Source organism: Balaenoptera physalus, assembly GCF_965194825.1.
Source record: "Balaenoptera physalus genome assembly, chromosome: 10".
Classification (NCBI taxonomy): Eukaryota; Metazoa; Chordata; class Mammalia; order Artiodactyla; family Balaenopteridae; genus Balaenoptera; species Balaenoptera physalus.
In genome coordinates, this window is record NC_138889.1 from 97,425,186 (window position 1) to 97,441,454 (window position 16,269).

A 16,269-nucleotide genomic window follows, 5' to 3' on the forward strand; every position below is an offset into this window, starting at 1 on the left:
GACCTGATGGACAAACTCTTCAACTCCATCAGAAAGGGCGGCCCAGGTGGGACCAGGTGGGCTGCATGATCCCCGACTCCTAGCTGGAGAGAAACCTGAGTCTCAAGGCCTCACAGCAAGGAGACGACTGTTGGCTTCCTGCTGGCCTGTGGTCTGTGTCCAGCCCCAGCTGGTGTCTGGGAATGGAGGGAAGCGGGACCGGAAGTGCAATGTGGGTCACCAGCCCACCCAGCCTCCCCATTCCACCACCCACGTTCCCAGGCTCGCTCTGCCTCCCTCTGAGCCAAGCTTCCTCGCAGACCATGGAAGTGGCCCAGGCCCCGTGCAGCATCTGTCCCCATCTGTGGGAGGAGGGGGAAGCACAGGGCAGGAGGCCTAGCCGACTTCCCCAGATAGGCCCACGTCTCTTCCCAAGTGAACAGAATCCAGATAATCCAGCATGCTGAAGTTCAAGGCCAAGGCAGGGCGGAGGTCCCAGCAGAAGGGGGCCTGAGGCTGGGATATGGCAGGAACAATGATGTGCACTTGGCAGGCAGAGAAGATTTTTCCTTTCAGGCACTTTAGGCGGATGCCTCTTCCCCTGCCCCCCACCCCAAAGCTCCTGCAGGGAATTTCCTTGGGCCAAGGACCAGCAGACCCTGGAAGAATCTGCGTGGAAACTGGTCTCCCTGGTTTCTGTCCCAGAGGTCAGATCTGCATCCTCGCTCAGATCCCAACAAAACAAAACAGGATGGATGAATTCCCCTGACGTCCTAGGCTCAGGCAAGAGTTTTCCATGGTGTGAACCTCTTTCTCCTACAGACTTGATCTCGCTAGAAACTTCCCTTCCCCCTTTCAAAGACAAGTGGTTTATGAAACTAATTCATACTAAGGTGTGAACGGCACCCTGCTGGCTTTCCCCTGCCCTGTGTATTTGACTATGAACTCCTAGAACACAGGGGCTGTTTTACTTCTCTTCGTAGCTCCAGTGCCAAGTACAAAGTTGGTGTTGCGTGGATAACCATAAAGATGACAGCAATGGCGATAATAAATAATAACAGCTAACAATTACTGAGTGTTTTCTAAATGCCACACAATCTGGTAAGGGCTTTATGTGTGTTACCTTATCTTCACCCCAAGTGGTAGGTACTATTCTTATTCCCATTATACAGAGGAGGAAACCGAGGCTCAGAGAGGTTAAATAACTTATCCAGAATCGAAAGCAATGGAAGTAGGGTTTAAATCAAGGCAATCTGACTCCCAAATGCACACTATTACCTAACAAGCTAAGTTCTAACCAAGGTTAATTAGGCTCGCTCTAAAGTTCTTCTTTTATAGCACTTAACACGCCCTCCCCCCGCCCCAGATGTGTCTCTAATGATGAATTTTAGGCTTCCATGAGTGTGGGGGAGTGTAGTTTCTTCCAGGAAGTCCCCAAATCCCCATCAGAGCGATTCGGGAAAGGACCAGAAAACGTCCGCGGATATGGTTATCCTCCCTACCCTACCTCCTGCTCCCACCTGCCTGGTGAAAATACAGGAGCCCCTGGGATGCCCAGCTTCACGGCTCAGGGAAGCCAAGCCTTTGCTGGAGGGCGGGGAGCCTCACTTTGGGTTTGCTCTAAGCCCCCGTTTTCCAGAGGTCCCCTGTTTTCGCTTCTCATGGCTCCGTGGTTTCTCTAGGCTCGCTCAGCACAGGCGTTCAATCAATCATGCCTTTACTAGTTCGTCTCCCCCACCAGACATTGTGCCCCACGAGACCAGGCTCTGTCTAGTTTGCCAGAGGATCCCCAGGCAGGGGCGCAGGGTCTGGTGCACAGTAGATCCTCAGAAAGGGGCAGCTATTTTGAGAACTAACCCTGGAGCCCAGCCTTCTCTCCCAATTCCAGCCCTCTCTGAGACCCCAAAGCCGGGAAGAAGGTCATAACCCAAACGGTCTTCACCGAGACCTCTCATTGAAAGGGAAGCCCGCACACACGCGGCCGCAGGGTGCGCGTACCTGCAGAGGCTGCCACCGGCCCCGAGCCACGGTCTCCGTGTCCATCTCCATCACCTGGGTCCTGGTTCCCCTCCTCCAGGAACCCCTCCCTGATGAGCCCCACCCACATGCCCTGCTTTTGCAGCTCAGGTTCCAGGAATCTCGGGGCGGCCACACACACCCCATGGGGAGAAGACTGGAGAGAAAGACTCAGACTTCTTTAAGGTTCAGAAGTGGGCTTTCAGTTCAAGATCTCAGTTTCTGGCCTCCTCTCTCCTCTTTTTCTCACACAGAGGCTCTCCCATTCATCCTTCCTTTCCCCTCTCTTTTTCTTCCTTCTTTTCTCTTCTTGCCTCTTTCCCTTCTCCTTCCACCTCCCCCTCATTTCCTTCCTTTACTCCAGCTATGTTTCAGGGAAGGCCTGAAGCCACTGTTACCTTCAGCCCACCTCCAGACCGCTGGCTGTTCAGACTGGCCTGAAGTCTGCTCACAGGTATGCCAAGAGCAACGCCAGCCTTAGGTGCTGCTGGTACTTCCTCTGGGCTGAGGGTCGCGACAGGGCGACCTTGGGGGTAACACTCAGCCCCAGTGGCCCACACCCTACCACCCACCCTGCTGGGCCAGCACTGGAACCAAGGCGCCCCTCCTCCCACCCCCGGCAGGTGCGTGAAGGAATCCTGGGGCTGAGGAAAGAGCACTGGAGTAGGCGTCCCGAGACTGAATTCCCTGCACGCGTGGCCCCCATTTATATCCCTGGGCACAGCACGCAGCCAACAGATATTTGTGGAGTGACTGCGTGAAAGCCAGAGACTGAAGTCCCAGCTGGCTGCCTCATTTCAGATGCATCCCTTCACCTCTCTGAGCCTCAGGACCCTCGGTTAAAATGGGGAAGAATGACCTGGCCCTTGTCCAGCAGGTGTGACGGTGCCTCCAGTTGTAAAGCCCAGGCCAGCAGGTTGTGTGGGCGACAGTGGGAGCAGGTGGGAGAGGGCTGAGCCGGGGCCCGGCTTTGGGGATGGAAGAGCATCAAACACTCTGTGCTGAATGATCCCAAGGAAACTACCGAGCGTGGAAGAAATGCAAGTTTCACGTTAGGGATCCCTCCTTCCACCCCAGCAGAACCCTTGCGGGGCCTGCCAGCAGCGCCCCAATCGCTCTTCCCTACCAAGCCTCCCATTGCCCCGGCCCTCCCAGGGCAGGCGGGCCAGTGCCACCGGGCTGGTCCTCGCTGGGCTATCCCTGGTGAGTCACGAACTCAACTTTCAGGAGGAGCTGGTCTAAGGTTAGATTTAGCGAGAAGGCAAAAGACTCCTAACAGGTTCCGGGGTGGGCAGGCTGCAGACCCATCAGGCCTCGTGTCTCAGCCTGGGACTCAGGCCTACTCAGCTCTGCTGCTTGCCAGCTGTGTGGCCTCGGACAAGTCACTTTACCTCTCTGAGCCTCAGCTTCCTCATTTGCCACATGACAAGAATCCTTGCCTTGGCAGCCATGCCGTGAGTGTCCACAGAAGATGAACAGAAAACCTGGCAGGGAGAGGCACTGGGCGATGGTGGGTGTCTGCTTGGCTCGGGGGAGCCTATCCACACTCCGCTCTCCCCTCCCCCGCCTCTCTTCCGGCCCAGGCTCGGCCAGATGGTGGGAGCAGGGAAATGCAGGCGAGCTGCATGCTTCTGGTCTATTTTGAGACGCCTCCTGTTTCCTTTACTGCCTGGGGCCATGTGGTGGCTGCGGGTCTCTGCTCCCAGGATGGGCTCAGAGCTGGACCTTGTCCTTCCTCTGCCCTTCACCCCCAGCCCTTCCCTTCCACGTGGCCTGGGCTCTCTGAGCCTCCACATCCTGGCTACCAGCTCAGGCACCACAGCCTCAGCCAGTAGGGGCAAAGGTCAGGTGCCCAAAGGGGCTTTGGGGTGGCGGCTGGTCCTTGTCAGCAATATGGAGAAAGTGGGGAGCTGGAGCTGGCCCCTCATTGCGCTGGCAGCTCAGCCCCCGCTTCTGCAAGCCTGGGCCTCCACGGCTGTCAGCATCCTCGGTTGCCCGGCAGCAGTTATCACTGCTGGGGTGGAGTCGTCTGTATTCCACACACAGCTCCCTTCAGAGCCACCTGGGGGGCCCACAGAGAAACACAGCCACCCGGAACGCTGGCCCAGCCAGGAGGTCGGGCAGTCCCCTGGCTTGTGGCCTGGCTCGTCTGAATTCCAGGCCAGCGGGGAAGCCGAGGACCTACATCCCTCAGTCACCTTGCCAGAAACCTGGGAGCCACCCTTACCTCCTCTCCCACCCTTCCTCCTCCCTGCACAGAGCTCTGACCTCGGTGTGCCTGGCTTTGAGTCCCACATCCCTCACCTATTAGATCCATGACCTTTCACCTCTCTGTGCCTCAATTTACTCATCTGTGAAATGGAGCTAAGGGGAGTCCCTATTTCATGGGCCTGCAGGGAAAAGATATTGAGTTAATACTGGTGAAGTGCTTAGGACAGCGCCTGGCACATAGTAGTTGCTCAGTAAATTGTAGCTCCTATTATCTGATTGATCAACAAAGTCTTCCCACCAGTTCTTTTACATCACTTCCATCTTCTCTACTGCTATCCTAGTCCAACCTCTCCCGGGATGTTGCCAAACCTTCTGGCTGGCTTTGCCACCTCTGTTCTCCATCCCGCTAAAGTCAAGGGCATCTTTCGAAATAAAAAGTCTGATTAGCTCTGCAGGGTTTTGAAATTAGATTCATTCATTCACCCTCAAAATATCTGAGGGCCTACTATGTGCTGCTGTAGTAACCTAAACAAAGTAGGACTCATATTCTACTGAGTTCAAGTCCCAGCTCTACAGCTGGGTGGTGTTGGGCAAGTTGCTAAACTCTTGGAGCCTCAATTTTGTCATCTGCAAAATGGGATCATAGAGAACCTGCCCCATGGGCTTGCTGTGAGGATTAAGTGTTAGCAGAGTACGCAGCTCTACAAACGTAGCATATGAAATATTTTCAAAGTGGTAGCTCTGGGATGAGGATGGTAAGGATGGTGTCATTCCATTCCTCATAACCTTCCAAGGTTCATGCTGGACTCAGGCATGGCATTCAAGGCTCTCCATGATCTGATCCCAATAGATGCCTCCCCTGTCCCCCACCAACGCTTTCTCTAACATGGTGCTCATGATACTGCTCCCATGATACTCGGATACTTGGGCCACCCCAGCCTTCGCACCACTCCCGCAACAACTGGGCCCTTTCGCACCCCCTTGCCTTTTCATGAACCCTTCTCCTTTCTTGGAATTTCTCCCTCCCTCCCCTTCTTTTCTTTTCCACTCCCTCCTCTTTTCAAGGCAACCCCAGTTACCTGCCACTGCTAGGTAACGTCTTTCCAGCCTCTCAGACAGGACAAATCCCTCCTGGATCTGGGCTCTTTCTGCCAGGTATTCACGCCCCCAGTACATCCCTTCCCGTGGTCATCATTACTGTGTGGCCTCAGCCCCTGGGCAGGAACGTGTCACATTTACCTCGCGCTGTCAGAGCCTAGCACTGGCTTGGCATATTGTGGCACTCATTGACATTGGATGAATGTATGCATGGCTGCCGAGATACCTCTGAGGGTCAACCTCAGTTTAGCCAAGTGGAAGGTGGGATCAGTGTTAGAGATTCACACTCTGCTGGAAGGGAAAGACCTTGACAAATGCCATCCCCACTGCCATCTGCAGCAGAGGTGACCTGAGAGTCTCTACATGCTGGTATAATGGGACGTGTTAGCGAGCATAGACCACAAAATGTCTGGTGGTGCACACACAATGGAAGTTTACCTCTCACTCACGTAAGGCTGAGAGGCATGCTCTGGTCTGCGTGTGGCTTCCTCCACACAGTCACCTGGGGATCCTGGCTCCCTCCATCTTGAGGCCCCACCATTATTTAGGTCCTTGCTGTCATCCGCATCCAATGGGCAGAAGGAGAAAGTGAGAATGTGGAGGAGGTATACAGCTACTCTTAAAAGCCTCAGCTCAGAATTGGTACAGGTTGCTTCTACTCCTGCCCCATTGCCTAAAACCCCATCACGTGGCCACCCCGAGAGCAAGGGAGGTGGGAAATGGAGGCTAGTGTGTGCCCTGGAAGACGGGGAGGATGCGGATTTGGGTGAGCACTGACCATCTCTGCCAATGCAGCCACCAATCTAACTTCACTTTTCTAGCTCCTGTGTTTGTGTGGAGACCACAGGGCAAACCCTCAGGCCACAGTGGAGGGGGCTGGGCTACTAGACTGGCTGCCCGCACGTGCCAGGCCACGCTGGACTGGAATAGCTTGAGCAGTTCATGGGTCACAGCCCCTCCTGGTCTGTTGGGCAGACGGAGACAGAGGCTGCGCATCAGTCAGGACGGGGCGGGGGGGCGGGGGGGGTGTGGGGGGTGGGTAGCTCAGGGAAGCCTGTCAGGGGCTGGAGGGTGTCTCTAGGTCCAGCACCCTTCCTGGGGCCCTGAGGGCTCTCTCGGGGGTTCTGGGACAGGGTTTTGCAGCTGCAGGAGTCCAGACCCCGGCAGGCTGCAGCTCTCCTTCCTCTGTGGAGTGGGCCGGACTGAGTCCTGAGTAATGTCCCGGCCTCTCAGAGGGTCACAGCTGCTTAGAGGGCAAATCTCTGCGGCCCCAGCCACCAGCCAGTGAGCTGAGACCAGGCATGTTTCCACAACCAAGTGCACTCAGCTGCAGTTTGAAAGGCCCTTTGGAAGCTGAGCCTCCCTTTCCCACAACACTCGTAAGCCACGGGAAGCAGAAGGAGCCCCTGGCCAGCCCCTGCCGGGGCGAGCAGCATCGCTCGGCCAGGACACCTGGCGCCCGGCCGGCTCCGTGGCTCCTGCCCTGCCTCCTGCTCACTCCAACGCCTGTCCCCTTCTCAGCAGGTCCCACGCCAAGGTCGAGGATCTCAGGAAACCTGGGAAGAGAGGATTCCTATTGACCACATAGCCCAGTGGTCTTTAGCAGGGATGTTCGGAACTTAGTGGGTACATTTTGGATGGCTGCGGCGACGGTGTGGCGGGGCGGTGGGGGGCACTGGCCAAGGATGCTCCGGATTCTGGGCTGGGTAAGAACTGTCCTGCATCCCACACCGCCTCTCCGCACCCAGCTGCATGTTCCTGTAGGGCAGGGCTTACCAAACTTGAACACGCAGGGCCTGAAAACACAGATCCCTGAGCTCCACCCCAGATTCCTGATTCATCGGTCTGCAGTGAACGTGTGTGTCTAACAGTTCCCAGGGGGTGCTGACACTGCTAGCCCAGGGACCACACTTTGAGAACCACTGTTGTGGCGGGAAATCTGTTTTTAAGCATCTGAACCTGGAATGTAATTCTGTTTAACATCTAAATGTACTTTTTGCAAAGTACTTTTTGCATTTTTATATTCACTTAATTTTTCTGGATTGCAGCTACCATATATATTAATCTTTTTTGTTCTGTTTACCAGAAAATGGAGTCCTCCCTGGCAATGCCACTGGAGGTATCTGAGTCGCTGATTTAACTCTCTGTGGTGGTCTGCAGTTGCAGCTGAGATGTTCGCAGCCATCTCTCAAATGTATGCCTTCATCATGCCTTCAGTGTAGTCATACCATTGCTGAAATAGTTTTGAAATGGCCATGATTTTAGTATAAAATATTTTCCTTTTATTCTCCCTTATATTAGCGTTAGAGCAGTGTGTGTGTGTGTGTGTGTGTGTATGTGTATTTCAGTTTAGTGAATGGACAGTTTTTTGTTTCCAAGAATTTCATCTTGGGAGGTAAAGGGGATGTTACTAAATATTTACTATAAAAAGGGGGTATTGCGTCCGTATGTCAGAATTGAGACCACTGCTTTAGTCCAACTCCCACACTGGACAGAGTAAAATACACCCCAGACAGAGGGAGAGATGTGGGCACGGTGGCACTGGAGCCCCCGCCCCTACCCTGACCCCTAGTGCTGTAGTCTTTCCAGGCAGAGGAGAATGAACCCCCTTGAGAGCTTGCTGGGCATGGCGCCGGGTGTTAGTGGGGGAGTGGGTGTCATTAAGCCCATTGTTCAGTGAGTACTCGTGCTCAGGAAGGTTAGGTGACCTGCCATGTCTGTTCCGTTGCGGCATTGGGATGCCAACCTGAGACTCTGATTCCACAGCCGCTAAGAAGGCTGCTGTGCCTCCCTATTGGAGGATAACATCTTCATGTCATATATGTGATACTCAACACACATTGAGGACATGCATGAGACCCTAGACAGTTCAACAGAACTGATTTCGTGCCTGTCCTCAGGGAGCTTACCTTCTAGTAGAGAAAACAGAGCATAAAGAGCTCGTTGCCATGTAGATATCCTAAGAGGTATAGAGGACAAGGAGAGCGTGTCCCAGGGAACATGACCTGACCTGGGAGTGAGGGCGTTGGGGCTGGGAGGGGATTGAGAGGGCCAGAAGCAGCTGGTAAGTGAGGAGGCGGGAAAGAGAGAGTTCTGCTCCCAAGGAGACAGTGGTAGGTGAGCTGAATTTAAGAGGGAGGAGGCCAGGGAGTTTGGAGCCCAGAGAGCAAGAGAGAGAATAAAGCAGGAGAGGTGGCTGGGCCAGACCTCAAAGGAACAGGACGGCCATGGGAAGAGGTTGGTCTTTATTCTAAAAACAATGAGAAGCCTGTTTAGGGTTGAATTGTGTCTCCCCCTCCCCCCGCAAAAGATGCCGAAACCCTAACCCCTAGTACGTGTGAATGTGATTTTATCGGAAGTAGGGTCTTTGCAGATGATTCAAGTTAAGATGAGGTCATTAGGGAGGGCCCTCATCCGATATGACTGATGTCCTTATAAAAAGGGGAAATTTGGGCATGGAGACAGACACAAGCATGGGAAAGACCTTGTAGAGACACGGGGAGAGCCATCTGCAAACCAACAGATGCCCAAGGCTCCCAGAAGCCTGAGGAGAGGAGAGGCGTGGAACAGATTCTCCCTCACAGCTCTCGGAGGGAACCAACCCTGCCCACACCTGGTCCCAACCATATGGCCAACAGAATGGTGAGACAATAGATATCTGTTGTGTAGGCCTCCCGGCTGTGGTTCTTTGTAATGGCAGCCTCAGGAAATGATACACCATGGGTGGCTTTTAGCAGAGGAACAGCATGACTAACTTTGGTGGTTTGAGATGATCTTGCTTGGTGTGGACCGTTCTCCATAGAGAATGGACCCGAGGGACGTAAGTGGCTGCGGGGAGACCTGTCAGGAGGAGACTGTCACATTCTACTGACAGTTGATGGTAGGTCGGCGTGACTGGGGCAGATGGAAATGACAGAGTGGACAGATGTGGCAGGCAGATGCTCAGAGATAGAGTTTATAGGGTATGTCAAGGATGAGTCCTAGGATGCTAGCTTCTGCTAAGGAGTGGACAGCGGTGCCAGTCCCTGAGATGAGGGATAAGAGGGCCAGCTTTGAGGGTAAGGATCATGAGTTCGTGTCGGATTTGAGGTGCTTTTTTTTTTTTTTAATTAATTAATTAATTTATTTTTGGCTGTGTTGGGTCTTCGTTTCTGTGCAAGGGCTTTCTCCAGTTGCGGCGAGCGGGGGCCACTCTTCATCATGGTGCACGGGCCTCTCACTGTTGCGGCCTCTCGTTGCAGAGCACACGCTCCAGATGCGCAGGCTCAGTAATTGTGGCTCACGGGCCTAGTTGCTCCGCGGCATGTGGGATCTTCCCGGACCAGAGCTCAAACCCGTGTCCCCTGCATCGGCAGGCAGACTCTCAACCACTGCACCACCAGGGAAGCCTTTGAGGTGCTTTTAAGGCATCCAGTGGAGCTACAGGTTCTGTCCCTCAGGAAAGTTTGGACTGGAGATAAAGTCTGGGCCCTCATTTCAGATGTTTCCAGAAACCTCTGGCTTGGGGACTCAGCTAGGGCAGCTTTGATGGATCTCATCGGGGAGACTCATGTGCTCAATAGAAGTTCTCTGCCTTGGCTTCACAGTATACTCATGTGGGGAGATTTTAAAATCCCAGTGTCCAGGCCATATCCTGGACCATTAAACCGGAATCTCTGGGGGTGGGACCCAGGTGTCACGGTTTTGTTTTTTGTTTGTTTTACTTTTTTAGCTAAACAAAGGGTGTCACATTGCTGTTTCACTGTGGGCTGGTCTGGTTGAACTGTTTCTGGGAACCCCTGGTGTCAGTTTCTTTTGGTCTGTGGGAGTTCCAGAGAAGATTCTGCCAGGTTCCCTGCATCTTCTGCTAGGGTGGGGTCAGGTGGGAGGGGCAGGGTCGAAGGGAGGTTGCCCAACTGCTAGGAATGCGAAAGGGATCAAGGACTCCACCTGCTTTTCTACAAACTGTCAACAAATCCCTTTATTTCAGTCCACCTCTATCCTCAGCCCCACTCCCACTTCCAGAGACCCTGGGGGCTGGCAATTCCCCATCCTCTAGGGGATTCTGCAGTGCCAATCAGGTTAACTCTCTGCTTTCCCCCAAGTGCTGCCTTAGGATGCAGCTTTCTGGGGGGGGGGTCTGCTAAGTCAGCTGCAACCTGTTTGACTGCCTATCAGCTGCAGCCTTTTTCATGCTGTTTTTCCCTCTCCTATTCGCCCTATCCTTGTAGTTTTATGGCTAAAAAACATCCCTTGACTATCATTTCAGTGCGGTTTGGGGAAGAATGAAAAGTAGAGTGATGTGTTTAAACTTCACCCAGCCAAGAAACATGTGCGAACACCTTGAGATACAGATCACCTGTTGCCAGTGGAGCATCAGGAAGCCTTCTGGCTGCGTGTACTCGGAACCCCAAGGAGCAATGGCTAAAACAAATGTGTTATCTCACACAAGAGGCTAGACTTTAGCAGCTGAAGACTTTGGTTCAGGGGCTCAGCAGTGCTGGTGGCTGCCGCTCTTGGCCTTGCCTTGTGCAGGGAGAATGTTTCCCTTCTCCATCACCTCTGGAGGAGCAGGCAAGGGAGGAGGGGCCGGGATGTGCTGGGTTAGCCATCCAATCTCTCTTGCTCACCAAATCGCCATCAGCACTGCATGGTGGTTGAAAGCATGGCATTTGGAGTTAGGCAAACCTTGGTTTGAATCCAGTTCTGCAGTTTCTTAACTGTTTTGAGCCTCAAATCCCGCACCTGTGAACTGGGGGTGACAGTAGGCCTCACTGAACAGGGGGTTGTGATGGCTGAATGAGACGAGGTATGTGAACAGTTCAGCCAGGAACTGTCCCATGGCAGGGGCTAAATAAATGCAGGTGCTCCACGTCCTCCTCACCAGCGTGTACAAACGTGAGCCTAGTTACAGTTGGATTGCCACAGCCATTTAATCCTCTACTTGACCCTGTGAAGGAAGTGCAGTCAGCCCTTCATATCCGCGGATTCTGCATCCACAGATACGGGGGCCCACTGTACTACGCCATTTTATATAAGGGACTTGAGCATCCTCGGATTTTGATATCTGCAGGGGCGGGGGTGGGGGAGACTGGACGCAGTCTCCCACGGATACCAAGGGATGACTGTACTATCAGCCCATTTCATAGATGAAGAGGCTGGGTCACAGGGAGTTTAAGAAAATCGAGCCTGGATTCAAACCCAGGCAAATGTGATCCTGGAGCTTGTCCTTATAACCTTTACTTAAGCTGCCCCTTCAAGATATAGTTGCCATTATTATTGTTATTCAAACATTAACTAATCACCTGTTTTGTGCCAGGTCCTGTCCTGGTCATGGGGGTCACAGAGACATATGTATAAGATACAATCCCTACCGTCAAGGAGCTCCCAGTCTTGTAGGGGAGACAGAAACAGAAACAAACATAATACTGAGCCATGTGGAAACCAGGAACCATTTTACCAAGCAGAAAAATTGGTGAATAATACTCCTTATTTGTATGCAAAATGAAATCACAACCAAGAATTGTACTTGCATCCAGGAACAAAGGAAGCTGCCCAGCCCTGGGTGGTGATTTGTTTCCAAGCTTCCCCATAGGTTTTTTCCAGCTGTTCAGTCTTGTGCTACCAACAGCAACAAGCATCCAAAGTTTTAAAAAAAAAAATGGAGGAGAAATATCAAAATTATTAAAACTGGGAAATGTTATAAGATTCTGGGGTGAGGCTGTATGGAAAAGAATGGAAGTGGGAGCTTCGTCTGCTGTGACTTGCTGGTGGCAGAGTCTAGCCTCAGTTTGCCCGTCTGTTCAATGGGATTCATTCATGCATTCCTGTATTCATTCAAGAAAATAGGCGATCCTGCTCACCCACCTTCAGAACTGATTTATAAATCTAAACTGTAAGAGGACAGACAGGAGGAATTATAGAAATGGAGGCTTGGCCTCTGCCTTAGAATCATGGCTGGGGTGGGAAGGAGGGGGGTGGAGGTGAAGGGGTGAGCATGAGAGAGTGTATGTGTGTGTGTGTGTGTGTGTGTGTGTGTGTAAGGAGGCCAAGCCCTGCTTCCCCACAGTCTCCCTCCCCGAACCCCTGGGTGAAAGGGCCTAGGAGGCACCAAATCCCTTTTTCCCCAGCATCTCCTCACCCCACTACAACCTGGTGACAGATCCTCTCAGAGCCAGAATGGCTCTTCCCAATATTAATGGCTCAGGAAGGGGGCCTTGGTGGCAGCTGATCAGGGAGAAGGAAATGGGTTTGCAATTATAGGCTTTGTTTTTCTTTTATCTGCAGGCAAAGGAAGTGGGGAAAGTGTTTGTTCCTGCTTCTTCGTCCCTGCTCCTTGGTCCCTGCTCGTGGGCCAAGGTGACACAGACTCTCCTCCCTCCTGTGTCCTGTGGCCCCACACCACTTGGGGTACATTCCGGTGGGGGCAGAGATGGGGCAGGGTGTGGGACTGAGCCTCCCCACACTGCTCTGGGTTGTGTTTGAACCTGGCCTTGAAGACTCATTCCTTCAGATTCCTCCCCAGACTATCCCCCACCCCCTCCACCCTTTGTCCTCCTTGCACCCAAGTAGAGTACATAGGACCCCTGGCAATGACTCACTCATAGGAAGAATTTGCATCCCCAGATGGTTTTCAAGCAAAGCTGATGGCATGAGGGTCTCTCTGCCTTCTGTTTATAACTAGTCCTGACGCAGGAGGGCCAAAAGTCATCCCTGGTGCCAATCCATGGTTTTACCACTCACTTCCCAAGAGACTGGGCCTTGGGAACTTCCAGTGACTTTGGAGGCTATAGTCAGGCGATCACTCCCCAAGGGCCACTGCCTCCCTACTCGGGTGGGAGGGGCTCTCCTAGGCCCTAACTGGCACCTGGAAAAGGGCGGTTTGGGAATCTACCTTCCATGAGTCTGAATGCTGTGTGACATCAGGCAGGCTCTTCAACCTCTCTGAGCCTCAGAATCCTCACTGGTAAAAACGGGATAGTCACCTTACCTGGAGTGATTTTTGTTGTGGAGACTAAATGAGGTAATATGCAAAAAACCCTGGCAAGGCCCCTGGTGGAGAAGCTACCCAATAAAAGGGAGTGGCTGCTATGGCCTTGCTGGGGGCTGGAGGGGTCCGCGTGGGGCACTGTGATGGTGGCCCGTCACCGTGTGGGATATAGCATGACGTTCCGGGTCTCAGCAGAGAAAGGCCCTGGAAAGAACTTCTCAGGCCTTTTCAGCCATTGCCAGCTTCTGCCCGCTGACTGTCCACCTGCCTTTCAAGTTCACGGCCTGGAGAGGCAGCCTGGGAAGTTTCCAGGGGCTCTGACCCTGCTGCTGCCCGTGGGCTGTGGGTCTGGGTTCTGCCGGGGGGCACCTGTCACCCACCAGGCGGTGAGTGTCTCACTCCGGAAGACTCTCACCCTGTAGGCAGCAGCCGCAGCAGGGAGCTCCTCCCTCCTGGAGAGAGGAAGGTGAGGGCTCCTGGGAGAGGCTGGGGTCAGGGTCACCAGAACCAGACATCTGGGATGCTGAGCAGAGAATGCCTAGCTCCCTGCAACCTTTAGTTCTGATTGGTGCTGAGGACCAGGGATAGAGCTGAGCCTGCATGTAGGAGGGGGAAACTGAGGTGGGGGGCTCCCAGGAGTGAGTCAAGTGCAGGAGGGAAAGTGTCCCAGGCAGCTGGAAGCACGTGCACAGAGGCTTGGAGCCAAGAGAACCAAGCAGGTCAGTCAGGGGACGGGCATCGATCGGGCTGTCCTGGGCCAAACTCTTTTTCTTGGTGTCTGCCCATCCATGTGCCTCCCTTGGGGACCCCCAAATCACCCACAGACCCCAAGATTAAGAGGTGGGAGAAGCGGTTTCACCAGCCTGTTCTAAAATTTGAGCTCTGGCTGATCCCTACCCCTATCCAGGGCTTTCTGGGCCAAGCTGAGGTCCGGCCCCCTCCCCATAAATGTGGTTTTGCAGCTCCCAAGGGTTTGTTCACAGCTGTTTCCCATTCGTTCTCAGACCAGCCCTGGATGCAGGCATGATGTCCCTCTTTTCTGCGTTAGGATAATGAGGCTCTGGGAATTGAGGGGGCTTGCCCAGTGTCAGAGAGCAGGAAAATGACCCCAGGGTCTTCCCCTCCCTTCGCCCACCACATCCCCAGAGATGTATTGAAACCTCTCTCCTCAAAGTGTGGTCCAAGTCAAGGGCACCGGCAGCATGTGGGAGCTGGTTAGAAATGCAGAATTTCAGGCCCCTCCCTGGACCCCCAAATCAGAATCTGCATTTTAGCAAGAACTCTGATAATTTGCAAGTTCTTTACAGTTGGAGAAACACTGCTTTAGAGAAGTTCTTTCCCCTTAGGGTGATGCAGTTTCCTGTAGGCAGGAGAGGATACCTACCTACTTCAGCAGGGTCGACCCCTAACGAAGGACATTCGGACACTCGCAGGAGATCTATTTTACAGGGACACACTGGGGTGACGAGGGTGGCCTTGTCTTCAAAGACCCTTCCCTGCTCGCCCACCACTTCTCCCCTGTGCCAGCCTGCAAGTGCACCCCCAGCCCTTCATTGTGCAGGACAGATGGAGAGGGGGTGAGAGGAGCCGTTTCAGTAGCTGCCTCCCCAGGACTCCCAGTCTTTCCCTGCCCCCAGCTCCCTGCCTGGTGAGGCTGATTGTCCCATTCAGCACCCCTCCCCGCATTGGCTGATGGGCTTTCAAACCCCCTCGCTGCCTAATTACCGCTGATCAGGGGCTGCACGTGCAGGCTTCTGTGAATAAGTGATTCTGTAATTACTGCTTGCACCCACTCTGCCTCAGGCGGGGGTAGAGGGGAAGGTTCTGAGGACAAAGGGATTTCACTGTTTGGAGGGGGGACCTGAGGGCAGCACCGGGCTTTATTCAGCTCCTGGGCTTGGGGGCTCGGTAGGCAGATACCCTGTGATGAGGCCGGGCTGATGGAGGGAGCCACAGCTGAGGAGGGGCCGCTAATGCAAAAACAGCTTTTGTGCATTGAGTGTGTTCTCAGCCAGGGTCTGTGCTCCGTGATTTGCATACCAGATTTCACGCGTGACCAACTCATCCTGATTGCCCGGGGACGTTCACAATATTAACGCATCCCCAGAACCCATCCACCTCTACCAGTTCCAGCAAACCTGGACAGATGCTCACACTACATCTAATTCTCTCAACAACTACAAGAGACAGCAGGCCCGTTAACCCTGTTTTACAGATGGAGAAACCAAAGCTCAGAGAGGCTGAGGATTTTGATCAGGGCCAAACAGCTGCTAAGTGCCAGAAGCTGGACTTGGACCCAGGCTTATCTGATTCCAAAGATTCAGAGTGCAAGGAATCTGACCAAATGCCAAAGTGCAGAGGAGGGCGGGTCCTCGGGCCCAAGTTTGCAGTGTGTTGCAACTGCCCCATCTTTTCTCTGAACCCTGGCCTAGGCCTGTGGCCCCCACCCACCGTCCCCTGGCTGCCCATTAGAATTTCCAGCCTTTCTCTGTACAGACTGTCTCTCCTGGACCTAGGACTGGGCCAGACTCAGAAGGGGTGTACTGTGCAGAGCCAGGACCTGACTAGACCCTTGGGGACAAGGTGCTCAGGGCAAGGGGCAGAGCTCTGGCCTCAGAGTCTGGGTGATCTAGGCCTGCACCTACCACCAAAGTGCAGCACCAGAGGCCCAGGCTACTTTATGGGGAGGAGGGGTGGGCTTGAAGGCAGGCAGGCAGAGGCCCCTTCTAGGGCTGCGTGCCAGCTGGATGCAGCTCATCCGAGTGGCTGAGAGTCAGTGTGCCTGGCTTTGCAGCCCTAGCTGACTGTGTGACCTTGGGCAAGTTACCTAACTCCTACGTGCTCCCCAAAGAGGGGATAATGATGTCGCCTGCCTCTTTAAGGTCTGAAAGAGACAATGCATGGAAAACTCTTAGTATGATGCCTGGCGGAAATAATAGCTAGTTGTTGCTATTATTGTTGTTATTATTTTTAGTGATCTCCTTCTCCCTGGGGTT

The 16,269-nt window shown here is 53.6% G+C and overlaps 1 protein-coding gene across 1 annotated transcript in view; it reads left to right on the plus strand.

Annotated features, from left to right (window-relative positions):
* Positions 1 to 6,458: 6,458 nt before the first annotated feature.
* Positions 6,459 to 16,269, plus strand: part of ACCSL (1-aminocyclopropane-1-carboxylate synthase homolog (inactive) like) — a gene marked incomplete at its 3' end in the record, with an annotated part of 66,881 nt that continues 57,070 nt past the window's right edge. Inside the window, 1 exon segment of the mRNA XM_082409592.1 lies at positions 6,459 to 7,498.